The sequence below is a fragment of the Ovis aries genome, chromosome 10 (genome assembly GCF_016772045.2).
Source record: "Ovis aries strain OAR_USU_Benz2616 breed Rambouillet chromosome 10, ARS-UI_Ramb_v3.0, whole genome shotgun sequence".
NCBI lineage: Eukaryota > Metazoa > Chordata > Mammalia > Artiodactyla > Bovidae > Ovis > Ovis aries.
Window position 1 is genome coordinate 69662905 of NC_056063.1, and position 12897 is coordinate 69675801.

The window sequence follows — 12897 nt, forward strand, 5'->3', positions numbered from 1 at the left end:
TTGCAGAAACATCATCTAAAACTATGGTTTGATTAGTCCATTAACATCCGCAACCATAATTTCAACTCCTGAGAATTTTAAACTGATTTAATTTTAGCTATGTAGTATATTATTCCCTTTTTTTTTTTTTGATAGCTGAAATATTTGTAGAGTAAATCTGAGGTAGCACACTTACTTAGACAGTTAGGAGGGCAAAAGGAAAACCTGAAGAATAGCTGATTAGGTAAAGGGAAATGTGTAATTTCTAAACACTAGTACATAGAATTTTCGTTTGATACGTAACACTCAAATAGCTAACATAATTTTACTTTGAAAGCTTTTTTCTGGACAAAGAAAAATTGTTTCATTTAGGTTTGTTCTGTTGAAAAATATGTGAAGGGCTGAGCTCCAGAGCCATTAATCAAAGTTTAAAAATCTGCTAGAAATAGGAAGATGCTTCTCAAGAGGCTTACTTGGCCTCTCTTATTTTAAAAAATTTCTTTTATCTGTACATTTTAGTCAGCATTTTACCCTGAAAGTGTGCTTTCTCTTCTGTTCTACCCCTATAGCAGCTAATTCTCACAACTGTTGCTAGAAAGGGAGTAGTGTTTTCATTCCAAGCAAATAGATGAGGGGCCAAGCAAAATATAGAACTGTTATTAGACTTTTTTTTTTGGCTGCCGCTTGGCATATGGTATCTTATCTCCCTGACCAGGGATGGAACCCATGACCCCTGCAAAGGAAGCACAGTCCCAGAACTGTTGTTATCAGACTTTTGATTGGAGGGTTTTCCATCAGTTTGGAGTCAACAAAGAGACCATGAATTAGAATTGCTTCCTTTGCACCTCAAAATTGACCTAATTAAGTCAGGATGATGAAAAAGAACTTTCCTACTTTCTGCATGTGGGATAGAACGATTCCATTGGTAAAGTAGAATATTTTCTGCCCTTGGGTAAAACTCGTCTTTCTAGGAGTGTGTTGATTTGAACATAATGAGTTTGGCTATAAACACAACAATATTAACAAAACTGGCTAGTAAAGCTAAGAAGAGATCAAAGAAGAATTAGTCAAAGATATAAGCTTCTACAGTGAAGGACCAAAGTGAGGATTAAAGAGCAGTCCTTTTAGACAACAACAGAGTATAAGTGAAATCTGTAGCAGCCACAAGATGCAAAACCGGCTTACCACTTTCTTAAAGTGTGAGCTTCAAGGAAAATGTGAGCTTTAGGTGGTAAGGGGCATGTGAAAAAGCAAGGGGTTCTGAGTGGAGTAGGGATGTGTGTGGAGAGAGAGGCAGAGAGAATCCAAGAAAGACAGAGACAGCGATGAAGAGCCTGCTCTTTTAAAATACCCACAATTGAATAGAGATGCTGCATGTCCAGGTCGTGGAATGCAGAAACAATTGCACCACCAGGAACCACAGATCTAGCAGGGCACACGAACACAAACCTATAAACAGATGAATCAACCAAGTAATGTGTGATGGTAATAGAGAGGACAGAACCTCACCATCTGCAGGTGAGGCCAACCTTGGTGAGTGGCTGACATCTAAATGAGGTTTTCAGGGTTGACCAGAAGTGCTTCAGATGGAGAGGAAGTTGCATTCTGGCAGCATGGACAACTGTGCTAAGGCCCAGGGCCTGAAAGGGCCTTGCATCCAAAGAAGACCAGCATGGCCAAGTGTGAGGGCAGCTGTGGATGGAGCTGAAAGGCAGGAGGCAGCCTGGGGATGGACCACTCTTTGGAGATTCGTGCATTGGGCAACGGGAACCCAAACATATTTTCTGCATCAGGGACTGGCTTGATTGATAAAAATACAAGTCTGGGGAAGTATGAAGGAAAGATCTGAGTGGACAGGATCTGGAAGCTGGGAAACCAGCGAGGAGGGTGTCACCTAAATACCAAGGCAGTGGTGATGAGTAAGAGCTGAAAAGGAGATAGCAGATCTCAGAGCTGGTTAAGGAGGAATCTATAGGATTTAGTGACTAGACATGGGTGGTGAGAGCCAACAATGGCATCAAATTTGTCAGATTTGGAAAAGGTCATTGATGACACCTTCTTTCAAGACTGAGAATGCAGGAAGTGCAATGTGGGGCTGTGGAGATGTTCTATAATGTAGCTATAAAAGCTGAGGCATCTTCTGAACTCCATTCGGGTAGGTCCAGGATGCAAGAGGCGCTCTGAGCCTGGAAAACCCAGATGAAAACAAAGAGGTGCTGGGAAAGGAAATGTGGGAATCATTGTCATCATGAGGACAAGGAAACAGCAGTGACTAAGAGGACATAAGGAGGGGGAAACACCATCCCTGGCGCAGTGCTTCTCAATTCGGGGTGTTTTTAGTCCCTAGGGGATATTTGGCAGTTTGGAGGCTCTTTGGTTGTCACAGCTGGGGGCAGTGAGTAGAAGCCAGGATGTTGTTAATTTCTCCTTCAGTCCACAGGGCAGCTGCACGATCAAGGGAATAGGCAGCAGAATAAGAGCACAGCAAGAAAAAGAGCAGAATCTAAACAGTGAGTGGGATGGGTTTGAGGGATGCTGCTGGAGGCAAAGGAAAAAAAGGTTTTGAACAATCAGGGTATGAATAGGGCCACGTGCTGCCGAGAACGAGGAAGACATTGGTCATTCTAAGTTAAAAGGTTATGAGTGATGATAGTCAAGTGCAAACAGACTTGGTAAGGTAATAGGAGCAAAAATCAGATTATAACGAGGGGCAGAGGTGATCAGGAGGTGGGAACATGAAACACCCAGTGATGACTCCCTCTCCAGAGTTTGTTGGTTTGCTGCACAGCCTCTACAGGAAACAGTATGAAGGATCCCCCCAAAAATTAAAAACAGAACTGCCACTCAGCAGTTCCGTTGGTGAAAGGCTCAGTCTCACAAGACCACCCCCTATTCAGACATTAATTGCAAGTCCAGGAACCACCTGTTCCTCTGACCAATTGGCTATAAAAATCTGAGGTTCCTGTGACCCACCTTCTTGTGTTCAAGAATTTGCTAGAATGGCTCACAACACTCAGGGAAACTCTTTACCTATGTTTACCAGTTTAGTATAAACGATATTACTCAGGAACCACCAGAAGGAAGAGAAGCCTAGAGCAAGGTATGGGGGAAGGGCCTGCCTTTGGCAGGTGTATCTTCCTCCCAACACCTCCGCTTGTTCACCCACCTGGAAGCTCAGCAAGCCTTGCCGTTGAAGAGTTTTTATAGAGAAGGGGACGACAGAGGATGAGATGATTGGATGATATCACTGATTCAATGGACATGAGTTTGAGCATACCCTGGGAGATGATGAAGGACAGGGAAGCCTGGCATGCTACAGTCCATGGGGTCACAAAAGAGTCAGACACGACTGCAAGACTGAGCAAGAGCAATCTCCAGGCTCCCTCTATCCTCTTTTCCAGTAGGTCAGTGGGCAGGGCTGAAAGATCCCAGTCTCTAATCATGCGGCCTTTCTAGGGACCCACCCCACCCCGGAAAAGGACCACCCTGTCACTTAAGTAACATAAACAACTATAATCAAAAGTTAATCAAAAGCTCCTTAAGAGAAACAAAGACACTCCTGTCATTTAAGAAATACCAAGGGTTTTTGGAGCCAGTGCCAGGAGCCTGGGACAAAGAGCAGATATATTTCTTTCTTTCTTCTTTTTTTTTTTTTTTCAAATATACTCCTTATTTTACCACTTAAGGCTTCCTGGACCTGAGTCATCCTTACACAAGTATGTGAAAGTCACTCAGTCATATCCAACTCTTTGGGACCCCATGGACTGTAGCCTGCCAGGGTCCTCCGTCCATTGGATTTTTCTAGGCAAGAACACTGGAGTGGGTAGTCATTTCCTTCTCCAGGGGAGTCTTCCTGACCCAGAGATCGAATCCAGGTCTCCTGCATTGCAGGCAGACCCTTTATTATCTGAGACACCAGGGGCCCAGATCGTCCTTGAGGTTGGCCCTAACCTGGCTTTACTCAGCTCCTTGGAAAACTGGTCTGGAATTCCATTTCTCCATTTCTCGAAGCCTAACTACTCAATTCTTTATTAACTTCATGCTCTCATTCTCCCTAAACCCCAGTTCAGTCAGTTCAGTTCAGTCACTCAGTCGTGTCTGACTCTTTGCGACCCCATGAATCACAGCACACCAGGCCTCCCTGTCCATCACCAATTCCCAGAGTTCACTCAGACTCATGTCCATCGAATCGGTGATGCTATCCAGCCATCTCATCTTCTGTCGTCCCCTTCTCCTCCTGCCCCGAATCCCTCCCGGCATCAGAGTCTTTTCCAATGACTCAACATTTCTCATGAGGTGGCCAAAGTACTGGAGATCAGCTTTAGCATCATTCCTCCCAAAGAAATCCCAGGGTTGATCTCCTTCAGAATGGACTGGTTGGATCTCCTTGCAGTCCAAGGGATGCTAAGAGTCTTCTCCAGCACCACAGTTCAAAAGCATCAATTCTTTGGGTCTCAGCTTTCTTCACAGTCCAACTCCCACATCCATACATGACCACTGGAAAAAAACATAGCCTTGACTAGACGGATGTTTGTTGGCAAAGTAATGTCTCTGCTTTTGAATATGCCATCTAGTTTGGTCATAACTTTTCTTCCAAGGAGTAAGTGTCTTTTAATTTGATGGCTGCAGTCACCATTTGCAGTGATTTTGGAGCCCCAAAAAATAAAGTCTGACACTGTTTCCACTGTTTCCCCATCTATTTCCCATGAAGTGATGGGACCGGATGCCATGATCTTTGTTTTCTGAATGTTGACCTTTAAGCCAACTTTTTCACTCTCCTCTTTCACTTTCATCAAGAGGCTTTTGAGTTCCTCTTCACTTTCTGCCATAAGGGTGGTGTCGTCTGCATATCTGAGGTTATTGATATTTCTCCTGGCAATCTTGATTCCAGCTTGTGTTTCTTCCAGTCCAGCATTTCTCATGATGTACTCTGCATAGAAGTTAAATAAGCAGGGTGACAATATACAGCCTTGACATACTCCTTTTCCTATTTGGAACCAGTCTGTTGTTCCATGTCCAGTTCTAACTGTTGCTTCCTGACCTGCATATAGGTTTCTCAAGAGGCAGGTCAGGTGGTCTGATATTCTCATCTCTTTCAGAATTTTCCACAGTTTCTTGTGATCCACACAGTCAAAGGCTTTGGCATAGTCAAGAAAGAAGAAATAGATGTTTTTCTGGAGCTCTCTTGCTTTTTCCATGATCCAGCAGATGTTGGCAATTTGATCTCTGGTTCCTCTGCCTTTTCTAAAACCAGCTTGAACCTCAGGGAGTTCATGGTTCACGTATTGCTGAAGCCTGGCTTGGAGAATTTTGAGCATTACTTTACTAGCATGTGAGATGAGTGCAATTGTGTGGTAGTTTGAGCATTCTTTGGCATTGCCTTTCTTTGGGATTGGAATGAAAACTGACCTTTTCCAGTCCTGTGGCCACTGCTGAGTTTTCCAAATGTGCTGGCATATTGAGTGCAGCACTTTCACAGCATCATCTTTCAGGATTTGAAACAGTTCAACTGGAATTCCGTCACCTCCACTAGCTTTGTTCATAGTGATGCTTTCTAAGGCCCACTTGACTTCACATTCCAGGATGTCTGGCTCTAGATGAGTGATCACACCATCGTGATTATCTGGGTCATGAAGATCTTTTTTGTACAGTTCTCCTGTGTATTCTTGCCACCTCTTCTTAATGTATTCTGCTTCTGTTAGGTCCATACCATTTCTGTCCTTTATAAAGCTCATCTTTGCATGAAATGTTCCCTTGGTATCTCTAATTTTCTTGAAGAGATCTCTAGTCTTTCCTATTCTGTTGTTTTCCTCTATTTCTTTGCATTGATCGCTGAAGAAGGCTTTCTTATCTCTTCTTGCTATTCTTTGGAACTCTGCATTCAGATGCTTATATCTTTCCTTTCCTCCTTGGCTTTTTGCTTCTCTTCTTTTCACAGCTATTTGTAAGGCCTCCCCAGACAGCCATTTTGCTTTTTTGCATTTGTTTTCCATGGGGATGGTCTTGATCCCTGTCTCCTGTACAATGTCATAAACCTCAGTCTATAGTTCATCAGGCCCTCTATCTATCAGATCTAGGCCCTTAAATCTATTTCTCACTTCCACTGTATAATCATAAGGGATTTGATTTAGCTCATACCTGCATGGTCTAGTGGTTTTCCCTACTTTCTTAAATTTGAGTCTGAATTTGGTAATAAGGAGTTCATGATCTGAGCCACAGTCAGCTCCTGGTCTTCTCTTTGTTGACTGTATAGAGCTTCTCCATCTTTGGCTGCAAAGAATATAATCAATCTGATTTCGGTGTTGACCATCTGGTGATGTCCATGTGTAGAGTCTTGTCTTGTGTTGTTGAAAGAGGGTGTTTGCTATGACCAGTGCATTTTCTTGGCAAAACTCTATTAGTCTTTGCCCTGCTTCATTCCACATTCCAAGGCCAAATTTACCTGTTACTCTAGGTGTTTCTTGACTCCCTACTCTTGCATTCCAGTCCCCTATAATGAAAAGGACAGTTTTTTTAGGTGTTAGTTCTAAAAGGTCTTGTAGGTCTTCATAAAACCGTTCAACTTCAGCTTCTTCAGTGTTACTGGTTGGGGCATAGACTTGGATTACCGTGATATTGAATGGTTTGCTTTGGAAATGAACAGAGATCATTCTGTCGTTTTTGAGATTCCATTCCAGTCCATTTTAGTTCCCTGATTCCTAGAATGTCGACGTTCACTCTTGCCATCTCTTGTTTGACCACTTCCAATTTGCCTTGATTCATGGACCTGACATTCCAGGTTCCTATGCAATACTGCTCTTTACAGCATCGGACGTTGCTTCTATCACCAGTCACATCCACAGCTGGATATTGTTTTTGCTTTGGCTCTATCCCTTCATTCTTTCTGGAGTTATTTCTCCGCTGATCTCTAGTAGCATATTGGGCACCTACTGACCTGGAGAGTTCCTCTTTCAGTATCCTATCATTTTGCCTTTTCCTACTGTTCATGGGGTTCTCAAGGCAAGAATACTGAATGGTTTGCCATTCCCTTCTCCTGTGGACCACATTCTGTCAGACCTCTTGACCTGCCAGTCTTGAGTTGCCCTGTGGGCATGGTTTAGTTTCATTGAGTTAGACAAGGCTGTGGTCCTAGTGTGATTAGATTGACTAGTTTTCTGTGAGTATGGTTTCAGTGTGTCTGCCCTCTGATGCCCTCTTGCAACACCTACCATCTTACTTGGGTTTCTCTTACCTTGGGCGTGGGGTATCCCTTCACGGCTGCTTCAGGAAAGTGCAGCCGCTGCTCTTTACCTTGGATGAGGGGTATCTCCTCACAGCCGCCCCTCCTGACCTTCAACGTGGGATAGTTCCTCTAGGCCCTCCTGCCGCCCCACGCAGCCACCGCTCCTTGGATGTGAGCTGGCTCCTCCCGGCCGTCGCCCCTAGCCTCGCGCACGGGGTGGCTCCTCCCTGCCGCCCTCCCTGGCTTCGGACGCAGGGTAGCTCCTCTCGGCTGTTCCTGCGCCATCACAGCCTGGCACTCCCGACTTCTGCGCCTGACCTCGGAAGTGGGGTAACTCTTCTTGGCCGCCGCTCTTCAGTCATGGGGTTCTCCTGGCTTCTGCCCCTGACCTCAGATGTGGGGTAGCTCCTCTCGGCCGCGCTTAGTGTGCCGGTCGCAGCTGCCTGCGCTTAGTGCATCCACTAAAATGACTAGGAAATTTGCTGTACATGGCTGAAACCATTGGGCCCTTTTTGTCTTTTCCTTACTGAACTTCAACTCACCACCTGCTTGTTATTATATATCTGTCCCCTTGGTGTCTGTGGTATAATTTCCTCTTGTTCTCTTCCACTCTTTCATTTGTATTTATTTTTTTAACCACGCCTTCTTAATCTCCCTGGCTTTCCTGCCTGCAGTTAAAATCTTGGTATTTTTCATAGCTTGTCTGTGAATCAGCTATCAACTTTGTTATTTTGTATATTCTCCTTGTGGAGATTTACCGCTTAACTCCTAAATATGTTTCTGTAGATCTCAAACCCTACCCACCAGTTCAAACATCAGGTTCATGTTTGACTGTTTGCTAGATATCCCCAACTCAGGGTGGCTCAGGCCATAAAGAATCTGCCTGCCAGGCAGGAGACCTGGGTTTGATCCCTGGGTGGAGAAGATCCCCTGGAGAAGGGAATGGCTACCCACTCCTGCATTCTTGCCTGGAGAATTCCATGGACAGAGGAGCCTGGAGGGCTGGAGTCCATGTCCTTGGATATCCCACATTTCCCTAAAACTCATGCGCATGTGCTCAGTCATGTCCGACTCTCTGGCAACCCCATGGACTGACAGGCTCCTCTGTCCATGAGATTCTTCAGTCAAAAATACTAGTGTAGGTAGCCATTTCCTCCTCCAGGGGATCTACCCCACCCAGGAATCAAAGCCATGTCTCTTTCGTCTCCATTGCAGGGGGATTCTTTACCTCTGAGTCACCGTTGGTTCCCTAAAGCTTACCATCTGCGAAATAGAATTTATCATTCTCCACTCTTTCCAATTCAACATTCAAAACCTTAAAATACCACCCAAGAAAGTGCACCTCCCACGTATAATCAATCAATGAGTTTTTTAATCTAAAGAGTTCTCACTGCTGTCACTGATGTAACGTGTTTGGGGTGCGGTGCTTCAGGCCTTATCATCACCGGCCTGATTTACTGCCACGGCTTCATAACTTGGATCCCTGCAGGAGCTCAATCTTGCTTTCCTTTAAATTCATCTTTCATCCTGTTGCCAGAATCAGCTATCAAAAAAGTAATTTTGCAGTCAATAAAAATGGCAAAAGATTTCATAATATGTAAAAATGTTCATGATACATTGCTTAATGAAAAAAAAAAAGCAGGCTCCCAAACAGTTGGTTCATTCTGATCCCATTTTGGTCTTCTAAAATGTGTATATACGTTCCAAGAAATGAAATGGAGAACATACATCTGAATATTAGCCAGTCTTTGTCCAGTGGTAGACCTTGAGTGGTTTGCGTTTTTTATTGATTTAGTTTTCCAAGTGTTCTGCAATGAGTACATATTAGTTTGAAATTAAGAATTAGATAAATCTCACAAATCCAATGATGTTGATTTCTTCCTTAAAATTCTGAATTAACTCTCTGCTGGTGCTGGAATAAAGAGGTATGAGTGAGTGCTCAGCCATATCCGATTCTTTGCGATCCCATAGAATGTAGCCCACGAGGCTCCTCTGTCCATGGAATTGTCCAGGCAAGAATACTGGAATGAGTTGCCATTTCCTTCTCCAGGGAATCTTCCTTTCCAGGGACTGAACCTCCATCTCCTGAGAGGCCTCCTGCATTGCAGGCAGATCCTTCACTGCTGAGCCACCAGGGAAACCCAGAAAAATGAGGTAAAAGCACTTCTTTCATGGCAGAAGAGCCCCTCCAAGGCCCAATCATGTTGCTCTCTGGCCTCCCCTCCCCGTTCTCTCACATCACAGAGCAGACGTTCTGAAGCATTAGTGATCAGAACCACTGAGCCCCATCCCCAAAGTTTCAGATTCTGTAAGTCTGGGATGGAGCTCAGGAATTTGCAGGTCTAACAACAGATAAAAATGCTGTTGGTCTGGGTACATATTTAAAAGATTTTTATTGTTGTGCTAAAATTTACATAGCAAAAGATTTACTATGTTAATTATTGTTAAGTGTATAATTCAGTGGCATTAAGTACATTCAGGATCATCCACATTTAGAACTTTTTCATTATACCAAATAGTAACTCCATACCCATTAAGCAATAATTCCCCTCTTCTGTCAGTCTCTGCTCAATCTCTGCTCTACTTTCTGTGTCCATGAATTTGCCTACTTTGGATACTTCAATTAAGTGGAATCATACCATTCCATTGTTTGTATTGACCACATCTTTTCATTCATTTGTAGATGTACATTTGGGTAGGTTCCAGCTTCTGGAATGTTCATTAGAACATTGGTATACAAGCACCTGTTTGAGATCCTGTTTTCAATTCTTTGGGAAATATACCTAAACTGCTGGATCATATGGTAATTCTATGTTTAAGTTTTTGAGCCCTTAATCAAATTTATTTCAAACTGGAGATCAGTTCAGTTCAGTCACTCAGTCATGTCCAACTCTTTGTGACCTCATGGACTGCAGCATGCCAACTCCCTGGTTACCCAACCTCACATCCATTGAGTCGGTGATGCCATCCAACCATCTCATCCTCTGTCATCCCTACCTTCAATCTTTCCCAATATCAGGGTCTTTTCAAATGTGTTGGCTTTTCGCATCAGCTGGACAAAGTATTGGAGCTTCAGCTTCAACATCAGTCTTTCCAATGAATATTCAGGACTGATTTCCTTGAGGATGGACTTGTTGGATCTCCTTGCAGCCCAAGGGACTCTGAAGAGTCTTCTCCAACACCACAGTTCAAAAGCATCAATTCTTCAGTGCTCTGCCTTCTTTATAGTCCAACTCTCACATCCATACATGACTACTGGAAAAACTATAGACTTGACTAGATGGACATTTGTTGGCAAAATAATGTTTCTGCTTTTTAATATGCTATGTAGGTTGGTCATAACTTTCCTTCCAAGGAGTAAGCATCTTTTAATTTCATGGCTGCAGTCACTATCTGCAGTGATTCTGGAGCCCCCCAAAATAAAGTCTGACACTTTTCCCACTGTTTCCCCATCTATTTCCCATGAAGTGATGGGATCGGATGCCATGATCTTAGTTTTCTGAATATTGAGCTTTCAGCCAACTTTTTCACTCTCCTCTTTCACTTTCATCAACAGGCTTTTAGTTTCTCTTCACTTTCTGCCATAAGGGTGGTATCATCTGCATATCTGAGGTTATTGATATTTCTCCTGGCAATCTTGATTCCAGCTTGTGTTTCTTCCAGTCCAGCGTTTCTCATGATGTACTCTGCATAGAAGTTAAATAAGCAGGGTGACAATATACAGCCTTGACATACTCCTTTTCCTATTTGGAACCAGTCTGTTGTTCCATGTCCAGTTCTAACTGTTGCTTCCTGACCTGCATATAGGTTTCTCAAGAGGCAGGTCAGGTGGTCTGATATTCTCATCTCTTTCAGAATTTTCCACAGTTTCTTGTGATCCACACAGTCAAAGGCTTTGGCATAGTTAATAAAGCAGAAATAGATGTTTTTCTGGAACTCTCTTGCTTTTTCCATGATCCAGCGGATGTTGGCAATTTGATCTCTGGTTCCTCTGCCTTTTCTAAAACCAACTTGAACATCTGGAAGTTCACGGTTCATGTTGAAGCGTGGCTTGGAGAATTTTGAGCATTACTTTACTAGCGTGTGAGATGAGTGCAACTGTGTGGTAGTTTGAGCATTCTTTGGCATTGCCTTTCTTTGGGATTAGAATGAAAACTGACCTTTTCCAGTCCTGTGGCCACTGCTGAGTCTTCCAGATTTGCTGGCATATTGAGTGCAGCACTTTCACAGCATCATTTTTAGGTTTTGAAATAGCTCAACTGGAATCCCATCACCTCCAATAGCTTTGTTCATAGTGTTGCTTCCTAAGGCCCACTTGACTTCACATTCCAGGATGTCTGGCTGTACGTGATTGGAGATCACAAGCTCAGAAGAGATCTTGGGTAGAGATAAGGAACTGAAAAAAAAAAAGATAGTAATTAAAGCAATGAGAGTAGATGGTATTTCCCAGGTTTTTTAAAGAATTTCTCAGTTTCCTGGCTACATTACATGGCATCTGGGACCTTAGTTCCCCACTCAGGAATTGAACCTGTGCCCCCTTCATTAGTGGAAGTGCAGTCTTAACCAGTTGACCACCAGGGAAGTCTCTTTTAGGAAGGTTTTTGAGGCTGATGACCCAAAGGAGAATTCCTGCCATGGAGGCAGTGAAAGCAGTAAGTTGAATACACAGCAGGGAGAAAAGGGAGGCAGTTTTCAAAGGGCTCTTGGAGACAAAGTTTTCAACGTTCTTTTCTAAAAGTGTTCTTTTTTGTTTGTTTGTTTTTAGTTTTTTATTTTTTAAATTTTAATATCTTTAATTCTTACATGCGTTCCCAAACATGAACCCCCCTCCCACCTCCCTCCCCATAACATCTCTCTGGGTCGTCCCCATGCACCAGCCCCAAGCATGCTGCATCCTGCGTCAGACATAGACTGGCAATTCAATTCTTACATGATAGTATACATGTTAGAATGTCATTCTCCCAAATCATCCCACCCTCTCCCTCTTCCTCTGAGTCCAAAGGTCCGTTATACACATCTGTGTCTCTTTCCCTGTCTTGCATACAGGGTCGTCATTGCCATCTTCCTAAATTCCATATATATGTGTTAGTATACTGTATTGGTGTTTTTCTTTCTGGCTTACTTCACTCTGTATAATCGGCTCCAGTTTCATCCATCTCATCAGAACTGATTCAAATGAATTCTTTTTAATGGCTGAGTAATACCCCATTGTGTATATGTACCACAGCTTTCTTATCCATTCATCTGCTGATGGACATCTAGGTTGTTTCCATGTCCTGGCTATTATAAACAGTGCTGCGATGAACATTGGGGTACATGTGTCTCTTTCAATTCTGGTTTCCTCGGTGTGTATGCCCAGCAGTGGGATTGCTGGGTCATAAGGTAGTTCTATTTGTAATTTTTAAGGAATCTCCACACTGTTCTCCATAGTGGCTGTACTAGTTTGCATTCCCACCAACAGTGTAGGAGGGTTCCCTTTCTCCACACCCTCTCCAGCATTTATTGCTTGCAGACTTTTGGATCGCAGCCATTCTGACTGGTGTGAAGTGGTACCTCATTGTGGTTTTGATTTGCACTTCTCTAATAATGAGTGATGTTGAGCATCTTTTCATGTGTTTGTTAGCCATCCGTATGTCTTCTTTGGAGAAATACTTAGGTTGCTGCTGGGTCTTCGTTGCAGTGCACAGGCTTCTATC